At 37.8% G+C, this 17,524-nt stretch overlaps 1 long non-coding RNA gene across 4 annotated transcripts in view; it reads left to right on the top strand.

The window, feature by feature from the left end:
- The window catches only part of LOC116230764 (uncharacterized), a 34,896-nt gene that overhangs the window by 9,783 nt on the left and 7,589 nt on the right, over positions 1-17,524 (top strand). For all 4 annotated transcript variants that reach the window (XR_016460249.1, XR_016460248.1, XR_016460247.1 and 1 more), the window contains 2 exons: positions 4,990-5,093; positions 5,667-5,806. This is a non-coding gene — a long non-coding RNA (uncharacterized LOC116230764). The remainder of the gene's footprint in view (positions 1-4,989; positions 5,094-5,666; positions 5,807-17,524) is intronic.

Here is a 17,524-nt window from a genome sequence, read left to right as displayed (position 1 = left end):
AGCGCTACTGCCTCTCGTGGATCCTCATCTCTGGCACCCTCCATTTGTTTTCTCACACTGAGGGGTACATTGAGCACTAATGACACACACCAGTAATTATACAAGGGGATAGCATGAGGTAATATATGACTGCCTCTCTGCTTGACTATTATATGGCCAAAGCGAAAAAGCAGAAACTGCCAGGCACTCTAAGGGGACTGAGGTCAGGTCACAACTAGCTCTGAGAGGCAGAGGAATGAGAAAATTGAACTCAATTCACAGATTCAACTCAGCTGCACATATGTTCTGTCAAAGACGAACAACTCTGTGCCAGTGTAGAATATCAGGCTGACTGCCTCTGCTCACAGGATTTGGCTGAAACAAAAATTAATCTATCTGTCTGTTGGAGTGAATGCCCTGTGCAGCTGAGGTCTGAAGAAACCCAGTCTTGCATCACTGTAGTTGTTATTGCAAAGTTACACACAAAATAAGGCCTCACAGTCCTTCAAAAGTTTTACTTCTATGAATATGGATTTTCCAGAACGAAGGGACAGGAGAGGTAGGAGTGATTTCAGAGAGCCCTGGTGATTTCCAGAGATTGGCTCTCTGCAGCCAACCTTACCAGCAAAAGTCCCAAGAACTGCAGTAGAAAGTAAGTTTAAGTGTCTTTGAAAATCACATTTAGGCTCCCACTTAGTTGCTATCCTTAATGATAGCAGCTGCTTGCATTTTTATTTCTTGTTGCAAACTGTTCCTTTGGTCATTTTGCTTGCTACTTTTTTTACCAGCAATAAGAGCTTCCTACCTCTTCTGATGCTATTTTTCACCCTTTCTGGCTTTCATAACAATGGATTCCACTTACACAAGTTCATCACATTTTTCAGAGTTCACTTATATTTATTTTTACTGGGTTGTTTTTCATCTCTGCTCAAAGAAAATTTTGAAATACATTCAAAATGTAAATGGAGCTCAGATTTCAATTGAAAAATGTGCTTGGAAGTGTAGACACACTCTCAGAATGGCATTTGAAATAGTAGGAACTTAAAAAACATTTCTGTAAATTCTGGAAAAATAAAAAATGTAGATTTTCCACAAAGTTCACGCTAAGCACATTGTGATATCCAGCTGTTCAATGCATACCTAGCATCCCTACAGTATTTTTCATAACCATAATTCTGTTTCTAGAAATGAGGTACGCTGAATTCTGTTTTCACATTTTACCCAGGTTAGAGAAACTGCTTACTCTTAGGCCATGGAGTCCAAGAATAGCTCAAATTACTTGTATTTCTTCTCGTAGTGCTTTGAGTCAGCAAAACAGAAAATGTCAAGGGATTGTTGAGGTATGCTCCAGGTAGAAACAAATTGGTAGAAACAAACTTTCATCTATTCTGTACATTAAGAAATCTCTGCTGGGTTCAGGACACACTTCTAAAACTGAAGGACATTTCAGATATTCTGATAAAAGAGAAACTTCAGAGAGCAAACTGATTCATGGGCAGACAGATGTGTTTTAAAAGTAAATACACTGGGGAAATTTTTCCCTCAACTACCAGACTCTGCATTAACTTGACTTACTTTTGAGATGAGAAGGTTTTTATAATGATCTAAGTACACAAGGGATTGCCAGGCAAAGCAGCTTCTCCAGATGATCCGGACTTTGGGGTTACAGGGTGCTGTAGATCTCACAGAAAAAAAGTTTAAATTGTAGCTTCAGATCAGATTTATGCATGTGCATAGTTACCTCAAAATTATCATGAAGTGTGTCTAACACAGGCAAATAGAACAGATTTGCACTGGATTGAGATTGTAACTTGACTTCTGGTCTCCTATTTAGAATAACACTGAGGTTTGCTTTGTAGAAGAAGAGATGAGAAATTATTAACCTGAACAAAACATGATCAACAACAACAACCATAATAATAATTACTATTCTGGTCGGGAAGAAGAAGAGTGCCCATAGCTCTGGCATTTAAGTGATGAAGTCATATATCTGCACGTGAATAAGATTAAAAAATATATATTTAAACAGTATTCAGACTTTTCTGTCAGTCCTGTAGGCCAAAGGACTGATAGAGAACAGCTGTCCAAAATCTGTATTTCATACCACTTTTTAAACAATTTTATATTTGAGTAAATGGCAGTATCTCAACTGGCCCAAAGGCAAATCTCTTAGAGATTGTGAATGCTACACTGGCATCTGTTCATCCCCTTATGGACATGCCTAAACTTAGAAGGATTCAGGACTTCAGTATGTCCTGTTGAACACCTTAAGCATCCCCACACCCACGCTGTTGTCTTCTGATTCTCACTCCTAAGCCTTAGTCATTCTTAAATAATTATTATTTTTGTTTATTTAGTTGTTAAATAATTATTTCTGCCTATGTCCTGAGAGCCATCACCTGAGAACTGTCATGGCTGGGCCCCTTGAGGAACTGAGTTGTAGAATCACTGGGACGCATCTAAACTCAAGAGCAGATACATGCCATATGATATGAAAAACAGCCCTCCCCTGCAAAAAAAAAACAGTCCAATTGATATGTTAGAGAACTCCATGGCTGTTTCCCCAGCCATGCACTGCATTTTTTTCAACTGATTGTCTGCTTGGGTAAGGGGAGAATAGTGTTCATTCAGTTCTCACAGTAATACTTTCTTGAGAGACATCTGCATGCAAAAACTTGGAAGCTGTTCTTGATATTTAGGTATGCATCCTATCTCTAGTCTCTGTTTCTTAAATAGAGAAAATGCCAGTTTTCAGTGTTTCCAAATGAAACAATCACAATTTTTGTGGCATGGAGATAATTTGAATAAATATTACAAGGAATTCAAGTGTTGTGGGATTAGCCTTTATGACTTAACCTTGAGAGCCATATAAGACTTTGACAGCTTAAACATGAAATGGATTGTTTCTTGTCCTTTCTCTTTCTTACCTACCCAATCAAGCTATTACAGGTCCCTGGAGAGACCAATATGCAAAGGCAAGGGAAAGACCTATAAATCCAGATATTTCTTTCAGATATTATATCTAGCTATCTGAGAGCTACTCTAGCTGATAAGTTAAATTTTCTCCTACTGTCTTTGTGTAGCATTCAGCAGATTTGCCTACATAATGATAATGTTCAGGAGGCCTCAAATGATCCTTCTTATAAGATTTCTGACACATGAACACCTTCTAAAATCATTTATCTCAAAATTTGGCCATCTGAAGTTATCTTATCCGAAGTAATAAGAGCAGGAAAAACCCGCAGAGTGACATATGTGAGGTGAGGAAGAAGCACACATCACTAGAAGTGCTCACTCCCCAAGCCTTAGTTTTGTTGGCCCTCTTGTTTCCTGTTTTCTTTCTTGTAGAATGGAGTCGATCTCTCTCAGTTGTCTGCGTTTGTTTCTGGTCTCTTTCCTCCTGCATGAACATTTAGCCCGGATATGTCTGTTCCTATATATGGTAATACAGTTGTGAATCTTCTGGAAGTTGACCAGTGTAAGTGTGGGGTCTGGGGTTCCTAGTGCAGTGAGTGGAGAACTACAATTGAAGCGGTGAAATAAATTCACCTGTGACAATTCAGCCCATGACGACAGTTTTAAGTGTCCTTATTCAGAAGCCTGTAGTATGAGGACTCAGTTTGTTAAAAGTTCACTTGCATCTCTAGAAACACCCATATTTGCAGCAAGGTTTTCTTCAAACTATTCAGATCAGATTATTTTTATTCCACCTCACCAAAATGCCACAAGTTGTTTACAACATTTCTTGAGGAAAGGAAGGGCAGCTGTTCCCCCAAATACCTACCTTAATTACATGGTTTCTTAGCTGCAGCACTGCTGCTCATAGTTCAGTGGTTGCATAAACTCCCCAGTGAGAAATCTGAACAATATTTAATTAGCTTGGTCCTGCTGTGTGATACTTCAAACACCCTGTTTACCCAATTAAGACAAAGGTTGCATGATCTTATAGTTAGTGAGTACCTCTATGTACTGAGACTTGCAGCTGGAAGCCACAAATGTAAAATGTACATCTCTCTTTGTAACTCTTAATTGTGCTATGCCTAAATAACACAAAGCAGATACAGAATAAAAGAACAAGAAATCCTTTTCAAAACTCTTGGTTAAAACGTCTGCATGATACAAAGGAAGCTCAGCTCATAATAGCGTTCAGGTCCATCACATGTTCTGTAACAAGAAAATAAGACAATAAACATTTCAGACGGTTTTTAGATCTCTAATGATATGCTCAATGAAGGAATCTTCAAATAAATGCAGTCTCCAGCACAAAGAATATAAGACTACTATATGTGAAATGTACCTGAGATGCAGATCTTACTAGAAGACAGAAAGAGAGGAAGGAACTGCTTAGCATTCATACAGCTGTTCTCTACTCATTCCAATAAAAATGTTTTAGTCCTAAATACAGAGTATGTCCAATTAATACAACACAGCTTTTACTAACACTTTTATTTCATTTCACTAATGGTGAAAGAATTGTCTCACTTATTTTCAAGCACTGAAAATACCTCTTTCAGTCTGGAGATCTTCCCATTCAGAAGGAAAATCACAACACATTGCACTGTTTCATGGAGCATCACAAACTGCAGTGCTGTTCTTTTGACTCAGGAAGAGTCTACTGCAATGTATTTAGTGTTTCCTAAAGAAAGACATTGCTTCAGCCTCCGTCTTGCTATTATTTTTCCAAGTGTGAGCTTCTGCTACCCTCACAAAAAACTGAAAAATCTTTAAGGCCTATTTCAATGTTTCATAGTATGATTGAAATATGATCTTCATTTTCTTAAACTGCTTTGAAAAGAATTGAAAAAGGAAAATTTGGGAAAAAAAATAAAACAACCAAAAAAAAAAACAGGAAAATTTGGGTCAATTTGATTTTTTAATAGAAAATAAAGGGGGAAAAAAAAATCACTGAATTAGGGTGAAAGTCCATTTTGCATCAGAAAGCTGTTTCCAGGCAATTCTAGTGGTAACGTGTGTTAGATATCAACATGAGTTGTTTGGGTTTTTTTTCAGATCACAGCAATAGGTACTTGTACATGGAAAATCTCAAAGGAAAATACTGGTCCTTCGAATGAAATGCCTGGGATGTTTTTCCTGAATATTTAAAAAGAAATTAGGTAAGTTGGTTTCAAAATCATATTATGAATGAGGAGTATTTCAAAAACTGTAGTTTTTACTTATTATTTTTTAAGGTTTTACTTATCAGAAGATATCTCTGATATTAATCTTGACTTTTCAAAAGCTTCCTTCATGTAAATGTGTGTTATTAGTTGTGCTTCTTCCTAGAAGTCAATCTGTTCTAGCACTGGGGAATTGATGTGTTTGTGTACAGATGCTTATGTGGGTGAGTGGCAGTGAGCACAGTAATCTCCTACCCAGTCACACTGATTGAAGTCACTTCTACTAGGTGACAAGGCAGCTAAAATTTAGGTGTTGCTATGGCTGTGAGCAACACACACATATTTCCACATCCTGTGTTTTCCAAGTTTTTGATCATACTGGTGTCTGTCTTTGGAATTACACCTTTACAAAGATACAAGCAGTCTGGCAGCACTGAAAAGACTGGGAGAAATAGCTAAGCAGTTTGGGTGAAGTTTTGGGAGGGTCACTGTCACTAGCATTTCTGGTCTGACGAAATTGTTTTCCTGAAATTTACACTTTGATGAGATACTTAAAACTGTCTCTACTAGGTGGATCTAATGCATGCGATGTATGTAAGGACTGATGACTAAAACTAAGAGGATGCAGTAATGCGTACTTTCCAGCAAGTCCCCAGCGTGAAGAAAAGCCAACCTCATTATAAAATATTGTCCATTCTAAGAAGACGAATGTAAGTACTTTTTGAAGATTTTCATTAAGCCTTGCTTTCTGTAATTTCATATCTAAAAGTTTATTGCCTAATAAATTACACCAAGAATGTGTTTAAAAGAGGATTGAGAGATAGATAGAATGTATATTGCAGGTGAAGTGATTAGTAGATCTCAGATAGCAGGAAAAAAACCAAAATCATACTGGCAATAACTTTTTCAACCTCAAGCAAAAACCTATCCAAAAACTTGTAGGAGTGATATCCACCACTCAGCCAGTTGGAGCTAAATTCAGGAAGAGCTGTTATGCAACCGGTTTCCCTTTTAGACATCTGAGCCTGATATTTATGCAGAGCTAGCGGTAAAAAACTCCAGGCTCAACTGCTGTTTAAATTGCATTGGCACATACGGCTACATCCATACTAATAGCTTTAGCTGTGCCAGGGAAAGTTCCCAGGCACTGGAACTTAAACTGTTTATTCTCTTACATCGTCAGAGGGGTCTTTGGCTTGTTTTGAGTCCATCATCCCTGTCTCTGCAGTAGTTCAGGACTGAAAAAAACAGAGAACGTTTCCATGTGACTATACTGGTGTGGATATTCTCCTTGGTGGCTAAAAAAGTTTAATGATATAAGTTTCAGGATGGCCACAGAGTCAAAGGATGGTTGAGGGAACGTTTAACATTTTATAGCATAGGCATATGGAAGGGAAATCGCCTTAGAAATATCACATTCATTTCTGCATTGATGCATATGCAGATTTTCATCGAGTTCTTGGCCATGTTCATAAACTGGTAGATTGATCTGGTGAAGAGAAGCATTCCTCAACCCTCTATCAAATATTTCACCAGAATTTGTGCCCAGGAAGGGAATAGAATTGAGTCTATGCATACAGAGCGCCCAAAGATTCCTGGTCATGTCAAAGAGCTGGTTGTTAGATGAAGGGACATCAGGCCTCCAACTAACTAGTTTAGTTTGTTATCACAGCACAAAACATGGAAGTGAAAAATAAGGCCTAAATATACGCATATGTATAGCCAAGGCATAGGAAAAACTTATTTCTCACAGCTCAGAGGATCCACACACACAGACCATCTCTTCTCTAAAACAAAGTGGTCTTTTACCTCCATTTTGAATACTGAAACCACATTTAGTTACATGAATAAATAGCCTTCCTTTCAAAAATGTTGAGTGCTCTTGAATCCTACTACAGTCATGTTCCCACATATTAAAAATGCTAGGCTGGAAAAAATTCTAAGCACTGTTTAGTAGACAAAAGCCCAAAGGTTTTGTTTACAGACTCTTTCACAGAAGAATAATCAAGCTCTTTGGAGAGCTGTTACTCCACTTACTTGCTAGCCTTATTTTGACAGCCTTTGCTAGTTTGCCCTACTTTGAAAAGGGTAGGTTGATGTGAAAGCCAAAAAAGTGAAATCATATTTGCTGTCAAAAAAATAAGTGTGCTTTAAGCTTTCATCTGCCACTAGCAAGTAATCAAATATGGCAGTGGTAGCAGCCCTTGTAGTTAACCCAGTGTATGTTCATTAAACAGCAGGAGGTACCCAGAGTGTTTATTTCAATAAAAACAATTAAGCATATATATGCATATATATATATATTCCAGTGTTAATGATTCCCTGTTGAGGGAGCTGAAAAGGGAGTGCTTCTTGAGTTTCCAAGCGTGATTATTAAAGAGAAATGACTGTCAGTCTTCTAATCTGGGTGAATGCCAAGCAGACCAAAGGTGAAAGAATGGGAGAAAAAAAGAAAAGAAAGAATACTCAGGGCTCATTATCAACGTACTCTTACTGTTTTATTTTTTTACATTGTCACAAATGAGCTTCACAGTTTTCCCTTTGTTATGAAACCAGCGGCCGTAACACGATACGTTTTCCATTACATCACAGTGCTTTTACACGTAAGCCTGAGATGATTTCTTCCTAATTTCTTTCTTGGAATCATTCATCATTTTCTTTATAAAATATTACCTCTTATACTGCTGTTTCCCAAGCTTGTCCCCCATCTGTGGAGGATTTTGTTCACACTCAAGCTAGCTGTTCTTGAAAAAATGATGAGAATTTTCAGGCTCTCCAACGCTGTAGAGAAAGAAAAGCTGTCATGGTGCCAGCACACCATATTCTCTGAAACCATGGTTGTTAGGACTCAGACTATGAATTGGTTGCAGAAGAGATGAATAGAAAAAAAGCCAAACTCTTGACATTATTCTACAAAGGAAAAATAAGTGAATAAATAAATCCATGACCCTGCAAAGGTGTGGTGCAGTTACAGGTTGGCTCATCCTGTTATTCAGAGTTAGTAAATGTTCATATGCTGTCTTTCATATTGCTGCAGACTGAGTTCTGCTGGCTCATCATGATTGTTATCTCTACTGGAAAGCAAGCAAACCTCTCATCTGTGTGAGATTTGATGTGACATTCTGCATTTTAGCCAATTCCAGCTGGCTGCTCCAAAAAGGCTGGCAATGTTTCATAGGTACCACAGCTATTTCTCCTTCTTCAGTCCCCTGAAGTAGTAGCTATGGGACTGTACATTAAGCTGTGAGGTAAGGAACCATAAATACATATTCTATTATATTGAGATTTTTTACCACTTCTTTTACTGGCTTTGTAGTAATCCAACTGCAAAGATAACCTGACAAAAGATTCCTTCTCTTTCATCTTTTTTTGATGATCTCCTGTCTATATATCCCCTACTGCACTGTCTGTATTTCTCTGGACTTCATAATCTGTTTTAGAGCCTAAATTATCAAACCTCAACCATACAAACATAATTCCTCTCTGTCTTATTCATTCCTGTCTTAAAAAGGAGTTAAAGAGTTTATGTATGATCATTTAAGGAAGAAATGTAAGGCAGTGCAAAATAGTAATCCTCTGGCAGCATGAATGTCAACTGCAGTCTATTTATTTCTGTAGAATTATGGCTGAGGATGAGCTTTCTGGTAGATAATGTTCATTCAGCCCTTGAAGGGAATGAATATCTGCTATGATCACATTACCATGCTGTGACTATGCCATAACCCTTACAAGAGTCCAAAATACACTCAGGAATATACTTTCCATTGACTCTTGTCAAAAAGAAAAGTTGGAGTAAATTTGAAGACAAATGGACATATGATAGCTATTACAATATCAAAACAGTTTGTTTCTATAGTATGGTCACAAGCAGTCATCAGGTAAAAAGTAAAAGATTTATAATTCACAATAAGTTACTGGTCTTTTTAATCGTGGATGAAAAGTTGTGGTTGGCATGTATCATTTATTATACACATACAATTTTTAAAAAGCTGTTTCATTCAATTCATATAGAATAAAATGTAATTGATAATGTAAAATATTGCAACCTCTACGTTATGTTTTCTTAATAGAAATTTTTCTAGTTTTTGCCATTGTCATACATTTTCTGTTGATGCTGATGTTGCTGAATCAGCTTGAGGGATGTTTGTAGTTATAGATGCATGTGTGAGATCATGCAGAAGAGGGTTCAGCCCTGTCCTTCAAAACATTCTGTTTCTCAAAACAGTCTTAGCTGGGAATTTTGCTGCTGAATCACTAAGAGCTCAAAACTGAGGAAGGTTCAGTTTGATGGGTTTTATATTGGGAATGACACGTCCAGCTGTTATGTAGCCATTCTTCACTGAAGATCATAACAGTAATAAATAGTTTTGCCTCACTTCATCTCCCTGAAGAGGAGGTAAGCTTCCGTGAGACTGCAGCATCCACTGACTGAGGCAGTACAAACAGGTGAGCCAGGTGTGAGTCTTTCTCACCATTTCCTGCTATTCACACTGCTACCTGGTATACCTCCTCCCAAGTGAGAGCTGTGTTGCCATATAGTTTTATTTTGCCAAAAGGAAATCTGCCAGACCTACCCCACCTTAAGATAAGAATTTACTCACTGCTAGTCATCTCTTCAAGGCTGACATAACAGAGATGTACAAAGCCATCACCCTGTTGGTGAAGACAGCCTTGTTGTGTGCAAATTCCTAGCTAAGTTTGAATTGAGTCATAAATAGGCTAGAGTCATTCTGTGAACTGGCTGAGAGAAGAATCTACTAATGCTTTGAACCACTCCACAAGGCTTTTATTGCTCTGATACTGTCATAATTAATTCCAGTATTTTCAGTCTGGAAATTAAAATCTAAGTTTTTACAGCGTATTGATTCCTTGCTTCAAAACAGTGCCTCCTATTTCTTTCCATGGAAACTACACCATATACAAAGTGCAAAATAGCAATTTCTGGGAGAGCAAATTCTCACCTCCAAAACAGTTTTTCAGCACAGTCACCACCATTGGCTTTGCATGATCACCAGTGATAAATAAGAGCACACCACACTCCTAACAGTCTGTACCGGAGGGGGTGACACACTGTCACCGTCACCACTGCGGAAACACACCACCTGACTGTGCTCAGATCCACTGTTTGGTGCCCATAAATATTCAGCAAGCATCAGTGGATGTCAGTGGCTGCTGGTTTTTTCCATGGAGGAATTCAATGACACACTTTTGCCTAATATGCACTTCCGTGTTAGATGCCATTTTGTCAGACTGCTGCTCTGCTGCCATCTGTCACACAGCAGCGAAATGTAAAGGAATATTGGTGGGAAGGTTCAATCTCTTGCTGCACCACCAACATCTGCCTCTGATGTTGTGAGCCAACATAATAAAACAGGAGGCATTACTTTTGGAGCAGGTCTCGTAAGATGAAGTTACTGAGGTAAATATTTAAATTGAAAGTATATTAGTATTTGTGGCTGTTCATTTATTCTTCCCTGGGTACATGCTGTAGGTTGTTTTCACTGGTCTCTGAAATTTTCATCTGAGCTATTCTGCCCATTCCTGTGTTCATTTGGACCCTCTGCTTTTAAATGAGTCCATACCTGTCAGCGTGTCTTAGTGTAAGTGCTGCAACATCTCTGCAGGGAGACAGCGTTCATCTCTGGTGCCCATCTGCTTTTCTCACAATGTTGATTTGTTGATCAGGCTCCACTTACAATGTATGCCGGTGCTTCTGTATGTAAGCTCTCTAGTTCAGAATTTGTAGAACGCATTCACAAATTGTCAGAGTATGTGCAGTCCAAAATGGTAATAAAGGGAGTCTGTATTACCAAGACATTGAGATTTTGAATTTCCTGTGTTTCTTTTCCTCTCCAGAGAATCACGATTGAGAGAAGAGGCATTTGCAGTGGCAATAACCGTATTAAATAAATTATTATTAAATAAATTACAATAACAAACTTCCAGAATGGTAGTTTATACTATTCCTCTAGTTTACTCTGCCATTTAGCATTCTAGCTCTATTCTTATTTTTTTACAGGGCTCCAGAACACAATCCTATAATTAGGATTGATTTTAAGGAAATAATTTCTTAGTTCCCAACTAGGCTATGACATTTGGTTATTAGAAGGAGGCCTATCTGTAGATAAACCATCTTGTGCTCTAAGATGCAACTTTGCACCAGTCCTTAAGGCACCCAGACTGCCCTACTTCTTAGACATCTTGATTTCCTGAGTCTCACACTTTCCTAAGGTGTTGGCTTTTTTGTTAGTTTTTTTTTTTCCCCTTTGCCTTGTTTGGGCCTTTATTCTTTTATATAGTGTCAGTTATAGCGCAGTGCCAAAACCTGACCTGAAAACTAAACAAACAGAGAAACTTCAAAATGTTTTGAGTCTGACTGTGGAGACTCTCCTACGCAGGGCTACGCTGCAGTAAGGAAACTCTTCAAAGTGTGCTCTGTTTTCACTCTCCTCTAGTGCTGAGTGTTAAACATTTCTTTTTTCTTCTTCTTCTTCTTTTTCTTTTTTTTTCCTTTTCCCTGTGCTGTTTCATTAGTGCCAACTCCTTTTGATCCACAAGGAAAGCAAGTTTCCTGCTTCTGCCTAAAACGCACTTGAGAACCTTTTTACTGGAGCCAATAGGAACACTTTTGCATTAAGGAAGGACAGTGAGGGGAAGCAGAATAAGAATGTAATTTGTTCTTTTTATATAGCTTTTTCATATACAAAATGCAGCAAACTAAAGTATTATATATACCAGGAGTTATTATTGCAAGCTCCTCCCACTATGCTTCCCCAAAGGTCACAACTCAGAATTGAAAGCTATGCAGAATCTAATGCTAAAATGCTTCTCTGTGTGAAGTGGTCTTAGAAGCTAAACCCTCTGAAGTTGGACCATCTAAGACAATGATGTAAAGAATAGGTGTTTTTTTTTCTCTCTGTAAAGAAGCACTGCTCAATTTACATAAAGACAAGGGGACACTGACTTTGCTGATGTGCTCCTTGATTTCAGGGTGTGATTCTCTCCGGTCTTCCACATTTTGGACTGTCTCTTGAAAGTATGTCTATGATATCTGAGTGCTTGAACCTTGTAGTTGACTTTTGTTATACAGTGGTACCTCAGCATGGCTTCACGTTTTCTGTGCATTTACAGAGAGTAAAAGTCATCTTCCACTTTGAAGTGATGTGCTGTAGAGGGAAGGACAGAGTAGGTGAGGTTTATCACATTTAACTCTAAATCTCCTCTCCTGAACTAGTCGTCACAGACTTTCTTTAACATCAGTGAACAGGTAGAGGCAGTTCTAGACTGTGATATAATATCTACACAAGGATGAGGTGATTCACACCCTAGAAATAATAATCAATCTTTCTAACCATAATGGAAATCATACAGTGGCCCAATCATATCTTCGGCCAAATGAATCTCACCCACAGTGTCCAGTTCCTTACTGCATAAAGTTCACACTCAAATTATTTTTAGTTGAGGAAAATTTTTTCATTCTTCGGGAGTGATGACATCAGGAAGCAACAAGTGTAATTACAGGAGAGAGACATGTTTATGTGGCTGTTCTGTTTCTGCCACCCCTAGCTATGGGGAGCTGACTCAACTACCTGTGTAGCGCTGCACCGTAGAGCACCAGCATTGTCTTTTATTACAGAACACATGTCCATCATTTTACATGTTAAGATTTTTTTAAAATTTTTGCCAAAAACATCAATTTGAATTCTTACTTGGATTTCATTGTTAACCTGTTGGGAACTTCTCTATGCGCTGCAGAAGTGTCTTAAAATGTGCCATGGAGGTGGGCCTGTGGTATCCCTGATTATTCCATTAAAAATGTTGATTCAGCGTGGCTAAGTGAAAACTCATAGATATTCACTGTAGAATATGGCTATTGTGGAGGAGTGTAGCTTAAGTACCTTCCAAGCAACTGTTATTTGGTTTTTTAAATCTTTTTATACTACTGCTACTGTGATGCTTACTGCTGAAACTAAGAGTAAGAGATGTCTCACGAGCTTATCATGCCTCTGTGATTCTGTCAACTAACTGAAGGCGAAAGTAGTTGCTTGATTAACTGCAGAGGGTGAGAGACACAGATAGTTAAGAGCAAAGAGAAAGAAAGATGTGGGGCCAGAAGAAAAAATAACTCTGATGATGTAACAGGAACAGAAATAGGCAGGTAACCAGTAGTGATTCAACAGAAAGACAGGTAGCTGGATGCACAAAGAGGGTTAAAAAAAAGTCAGGAAAAAGAAGAAATGCTGGGCATGTGTATGCAGTTAGCTGGGGCAGAAGACCAAAAAGAAAGCATGGGGAACTAGGGAGGAAGGGCAGAAGCATCTCGTATCACAGCCACAGAACCTGGCCATGTCTCTGGCCACCAAGCATAAGCAGGCTTAGTCCTTGTTTTCCTTTACTCACAACCCTGACATTTTTCTAAACTATGATTCAAATCTGCAATATGATCATGTCTATAAATACTCTTAAATTAAACTTGGCTATCAGTTGGTAACTTTTCAATCTCAGGTTATTTCTGAATATGCATTTTGCATATAAATCTAATCCCTCAGATTTCCTTTTCCTGGTGTGTCATTTGATACAGTAGAAGTTAGCAAGCAAAACCCTTGTCAGCACACAGAGCTAATGCAAGTGTTTTTTATCTGAACATATAAAAAAACATAGCCATTAGACAAATTCCCATACTTTAGATAGAAAGGAGTTGTAGAAGCACATAAAGAGAGACAAAAACTATACTAAAAAATGCAAGCCTACTGATTATTTTATATATTGAGAACGAATATAGGAAGATATATTATTTTGGCCTTCTTTTCTTTTTGTGAAATTTCAGTGCAGCCCTTCAGAAGTCTTATTTAAATGAAATATTCAAGTTAAAGCCAATTCAACTTTACTTCACCAGGCTATGTTATCTTTGAAAACTGTCTCAATCTTTTCATCCTAAGTCTACACTATCAACAAAGCCAAACTATTAATAATATATTGCATGACTCCAGACAATACATACTTTTTGCATAAACGTGTAGTTTAGTCAGGATTCTTCTCGGGTTGCCACAACAGAGTAGGTAAACACCAAAAAATGTCCGTGTTGCTCATGGGATAAATCCCCCCGAACGTCCATGCTATTAATGGGATAAATCCTACCTAAAATTTCACATCTAATACTGTTATTTGCAAATGAGATAAATTTATGTTCAGTAGTTAACGTGAGGGCATTTCTACTTTGTTTTGAATGTGTTTGACTTCAGAGGTAAAATATTCTTCATGTAAAAATCAATGGGGTAGTATGCAATTCAACTGAATTTTGGGGCAAAGATTAAAGGAGCTGTGGATACAGAAAGCCTTTAGATGATTAAATTATCCTCTGGCCTTGAGCAGGACATAGAGCTGACCTTTATTTCAGCATTTAAGACAAGAAAACCAATGTATAGTCAGGTGCACTGCACTTCATCTTTAAACTCTTGAAGTATACAGCTTTCTCTGCTTCCCTTGAAAGTTTTTCCTATTTCTTAATAATTGTGGAGGTGACAAAAGCTCTGCTTAATAACACCTTTGACCAATGTATATTGAAAGAAATATATTCATTCCCAGTTTACCTCTGGTCTACTGCAAGTCTTTATTTATTAACACTCCATTTCCAAGCCACTGAATCTTATAAAATACATGTGATTATTATTTTTTTAAATAACCCATGAATCTTAAGATTCAGTTGGAAACTTTTGAAGCTTTATAGTGTATATTTGAATCTGATTTATTATTCTTGCTTCTTTAGCCTACAGCTCAAATAATCATTACTTTCTGTCTCTCACTCTAATTTTCTGTGGTTCTGCCTTAGCCTGCCAAAAGTCATGTTGGTGGATTGAGGCTTTCAGTAGTTCTATATCACATAATTCTAGTCCACAGAGTAAAACATTTCTCAGTTAAAATGCATAATTTTCTAAGAAAGATATCAATACAAATATCATTATTTTCCAAATACATTTTCTGAAGTTTTGTCCAATGTGATGCTGGTTTCCACTGTTCTAGCTCATGAAACCATGAGTAGGCCTGAAATTAAACAGCTTGATTTCTGTTGGCTTTAAAACAAAGACCAAAAAATTAAATCCATTTGCTCTCTAATCTGGTTTGGAAATTTTTTTCAAGGTCAATATAAGTCATAAGCTTTTCATGATCAAAGTATGCGATGCTTGTAAATGTGGTCACTTGCCTAATAGCATGTGATTTAGTATATCTTGCCATGGAAGAAATATGTTTCTCTGCTAAAGTTGTACAGTTTTTATAGGAGGGGGAAGGACTGCATTAACAGGGGTAAGTGGTGGTTATTTCTTTTTGTAATCTTCTTTTATTGCTTGACATTTTGGACAACAGCTAGCTTAAAAATTGGTGTTAAGTATCAGGTAAATTTTTGTGTTACTTCCCCATTGCTTTTACCCATTAGTGCTTTGTTGTACTGGTCCACCTCCTGTGGATTGAAACTGTGTAGATGTCCAGGTCTCTCAGTGCCAGGTTCCTGGCAGGTCTTTCCTCCAATGTTTCTATTTTACTCTGTTTATTCATCTATTCTCTGTATGTGCATGCATATATCTATCATATATGTACATCTATCTATACTATGTTTGCATTCAGTGTATGCATACATCCATGAACAATGGATTTGTGTAAAGCTTGGAAAGCAATAATGTTAACTGTGAGAGCAGAACATAGAGGATGAAATATTCATCCCTAAGATGGTTTGTGACCAGTATTAGTTAGAAGGGTCACTTTCCAGTGGGAGAGACTCTGCTATGCATAGTAGAGCAAAAGATCAGCAAAAATAAATGGGCAGCTGTTGACAAGAAAAGCAAGATGATGTAATCACCAAGGAGGAATGGAAGGCAACTTGGTATTGCTTTTTAACTTGTTCTCGTTTACTCTGATTTGCAATTTATGTGGCGCCTGGAAGTATGCTGAGTACTTTGTAGAAAGACTATACAAAGTATTTATAGATATTGCATAACCAGTAAGATTTACACTGGAGGTATGGTGAAGTAAAAAGGAGCAGCAAGAGCATGAATGTACTTACGTTTCTTGTGATCTTAGGTAGAGGTTTTTACTTGAGACAAAATCTTTTCAGGGACAATGCATGAAACACGGATGTTGCTAAACAGAAGAATGCAAAAGAGAAAGCAGAGTAGATGGAAGAGGCAAGCAAAAGTATCCCAGGCATGTAAAATCAAAATAGGACTAATAAGAAGCCTGGCAACTGGGCTTACATGGAAACATATTCAACCAATTGTGGTGAAATCCAGACTGACAAAAAGAAAAATTTGTAACTAACCAGAGAATGTTGCCACAATGGGCCATGTTTTCTACAGCAAGGCTGTGTCTTTTTCCACATCTTTTTGCTATGTAGGAAAATTAGACTATACTGTTAAAGGGTACCTGACTGTAGGCTGTGTAAGCCAATTCATGGAGCTTTACTTTTTAAGTTTTTAAGACAAAGGAGAACTTGACTACTATGGAGTGTGGAGTATGTCACAGGGAAGTGAATAAAAGGCAGGAAAGAAGTTGCTAAAATTAGGAGATAAACAGGAAATAATTTTAAGTGGAGAAATGGGCAGTGGATGGGCATATGGGAGAATGGGCATATGGGAGAATGCTTAAAAGAAACTGAAGTAACTATTTCACTGGAGAGAATTTTATAGATACTATAATTGCACATGGGGAACAAGAGGACAGGAAATATAAAAAAGTGTGTGAATGCAGAGGAGATCTGAACACGTCTGATCAAACTTGACCAAACCATACTGAAGATACAAATCTTACTAACTAAGCATGAAGATTGGCATTTTCAAAGAGACGGAAGTGGGTGGAAAGGGGGAGGGAGAAATAAGCTTGCCTGTGACGGGAATTATGTAAACCACTGTGGCAGGAACTGCAACTTGCTCAGACTTGTTTTAGATTATATTAACCAGTTGCATGCAGGACCTCACACCCCTTGCATTGTTCCTGGTATATAAAAGGGGAAGAAGACAAACAGATCTTCCTAATAGAATGTTTCCCATCCTAATGGAGGCACTATGTTTATACATAGAAATTATACCACCTTTGTGAACTTGTTGGAGACAAAGGTAATCGTGAATAGGTGTAGCTGAAGCACAGGGCACCTGTGACACCTGATTGTCCCCAAGGGACAATTTCAGCCCAGGTGCAAATTAGAGCTTCTGAAAAAAGGAGAGCAGATGGGCTTTACATGTCCAGAAGGGTAAGAGGCTGCTAAAATAACACATATGGGTCTCTGTCAGGTAGATGATGAGGGAAACCCTAATTCTTTTTAAAAGGCAACTGTAATCTGGCCTCAGTGGAAGTTCTAAGTAACTCCAGGTATTCAAGTACAGAAAGTAAACAGAGAAAGATTATATCTATCTGATGGTTTGAAGGAAATAAAAGTTAAA

The sequence above is a fragment of the Phasianus colchicus genome, chromosome 1 (assembly GCF_987193195.1).
Source record: "Phasianus colchicus chromosome 1, bPhaCol1.hap1.1, whole genome shotgun sequence".
Classification (NCBI taxonomy): domain Eukaryota; kingdom Metazoa; phylum Chordata; class Aves; order Galliformes; family Phasianidae; genus Phasianus; species Phasianus colchicus.
This window is presented reverse-complemented; position numbering and strand designations above follow the sequence as displayed.